Here is a 2,821-nt window from a genome sequence, read left to right on the forward strand (position 1 = left end):
ATACATACATACATACATATATATATATATATATATATATATGTATGTATGTATGTATGTATGTATGTTCAAACCAAAGTCAACGGGCATGATCTTGTCGAATTTCACAGTAAAGTTGCTGCTGATAATAATAATAATAATATTGAGTCATCTTTGCTTCATCTTCTTCCTATAATAGATCATCAGCCATCATCAGCATCAAGTCCGTTACTTGGTGTCCAATTGAATGTAATTAATAATGGAGGAATAAGCATAGGGATACAAATTTCACATATTGTAGCTGATGCTTTCACTTTAGCTACATTGGTAAATGAATGGGCGCACACTAACATGCCACAAGATGATGATGATAATAATTACCTCCCCAACTTTGGTCAATTATTATCCCTCTTTCCAGCAAAAGTGATACAGTTGACATCATTTGATCCTAACACTCTTACTAGTACTTGTACTACGAATGTGAAAAAAAGATGTTTGTCTTTGATGCTTTGGCAATACAAAAAAACAATCAAAGACTATTCAACTATGATGAGGCAACCTATAAGACTGGTGGTTGTTATTTCCTTATTATGGAAGGTTCTGGCAACACATATCTTCTGACAAAAATAATGGAAATTCAAGGGACTCGTCTTTTGGATTTGTTATGTGTTTGAGGGGGAGAATGCCATCTTTAGAACGTGTTGTAGGGACTTTTTCAATCCCAGAAATTGCTAATATGGAGGCGAATGATTTTGTAAAGTTGATAGGGAATAGAATAGGGGAGACATGTGCAGCCATTGGTAAGGCATCAAAGTTAGTTGATGATATTTCCTCTTTAACTATTAACAATCAGATAAAAATTATAGAAAAGTTTCTACAAAGAGACAAGATAGACATTTATGGCACCACTAGTTGGTGCAAATATCCATGGTATGAAGCTGACTTTGGTTGGGGAAAACCATTCTGGGTGAGCCCTGTTTCAGTTGGTATTCATGAACTAATTATTCTGATTGACACAAAATATGGTGATGGAATAGAAATAATAGTTACTACGAAGGAGAATGACATGACTGAATTAGAGAGAGACCCTCATATTTTGTCCTCCACTTCCAAACTACAATTCCATTCCTTTGGATAAATTAATTATACTACTTTGTTTACTTCATTCATCACAAATAAATATTTTCCGATATTCATAACTATCTTTATGAATTTATGACGTTTGATAAAGATTTTTTCTATTTCTTTGATAACTAGCTACCATGCTATATTTATTCGTAAATGATTTCTTCTTCATATTATTCAAATAACTAAAGTAGGTATATACCAACACCCTTCCATTATTTACTTGCTAACCTTGGAAGAAATTAGAAGAATCTTTAATGGAGATGATTATTTCAAACTCAATTAGGATGATGGGAATTAATTTGAGCCAAGTGTCAATGCAAGGTACGTGGGCAAACTCTTAAAAGTGTCATCTTCTCGAAACTCACTCAAGCAAACAGAGCACTCTGTTCCTTCAATTAGCCCTTCACCTCTTTTAATTTGTACTTGCGGATTGTGATGGTGCTGATGACTGACCCACCATTCGAATATCACATAATTCTTCGTCTTCTTCTATAAATACTTGCTGTGAATGACCAAGGAACAAAATAAGCCTGAGCCTGTAAATCGGAACTTTCTCACAGGAGTCTTAAGTCCTGTTGTTACTGGGATCACACAACAGAAGATTGCGGATCAAAGATACACACTTGAAGAGGTATTCTCGATTTATGTTTGAAAAAATTTGATATGTGTGTTGTCTATCTTACATGCAAAGTTTATGGTTTCGCTTCCGCTGTTTAAGCATATCTTTAATCATGAACCTTATTTAACCCTCCTTAAGACTTTAGGAGCATTCATTATCTCTTCCTTTGAACTTACACTCATAGCCAAACTACTTACTTCTCCTCACTTGTCTTCCGTCGCATTCAAATTTTCTGCACCAATTTCCTCGTCAAGTCTTAGCGCTAAATTCTGCAATATAGAGATGACTTGAGAAAATAAAGTGTACTTTTTCTACTAACTTATTTTTTATATAAAATAGTCACACATATTATTAGTATGTCATAAATCGACAAAGATCCTGAGTTTGAATCTCATATCTATCCATTAAAAAAAAACAATACTTAACTCATGGAAAAGAAATAAGTTAGCAACAATTAATTACGATCAAACTTGTATTAGCTATTATTGCAACCCAGAGGTGTAATATTTGTACGGAACAGAACAAGAATTCTTATCACCTTCTGAGTTATTATTTCTACTAAATATATAAAAAGACGATTGGACGTTCCTTACATCAAATTATGGACAAAATTAATCATCAATTATGCACATTTGATTGAACAGACTGATGACACTATTGGTGCAAATATATCTGAAAGAAAAAGGTTGATCACGAGAGATATACAGTTATATCAAAGAAGGAAATAATTGGAGGGCAGCTGTAGATAATTACTTCTCCCTCTAAGCAATTTGTTGTTTTTGTGCTTACTAGGCAGCAGAGCTTGGTCTCTACAAATACAATTGGGAATAAAACAACTAGAATTGGCTATGGTGAATCCAATGTTATGTGTACAATGATTCTAAAGAATGAAATATTAATCGTCGGTTCGACTAAGAGTAACCATGGATCTGTTGATCATCTAATTTGCATTTAGCTTTTCACTGAGTGACAACAAGAAGCTAAGTAAATTATTAAAATGAGTGTTCGTTCACATACTCTAATCTATCAATAAACTACACCTCCATCGGAAGCTTCCCAACCAATCATCTATATACATGCAGCTCTATTCAAGCA

General features: G+C 33.6%; 1 pseudogene; it reads left to right on the forward strand.

The window, feature by feature from the left end:
* Nucleotides 1-60: 60 nt before the first annotated feature.
* LOC107024865 lies at nt 61-1,134 on the forward strand (annotated as a pseudogene).
* Nucleotides 1,135-2,821: the final 1,687 nt, after the last annotated feature.

Source organism: Solanum pennellii, chromosome 7, assembly GCF_001406875.1.
Source record: "Solanum pennellii chromosome 7, SPENNV200".
In the NCBI taxonomy this organism is placed as follows: Eukaryota; Viridiplantae; Streptophyta; class Magnoliopsida; order Solanales; family Solanaceae; genus Solanum; species Solanum pennellii.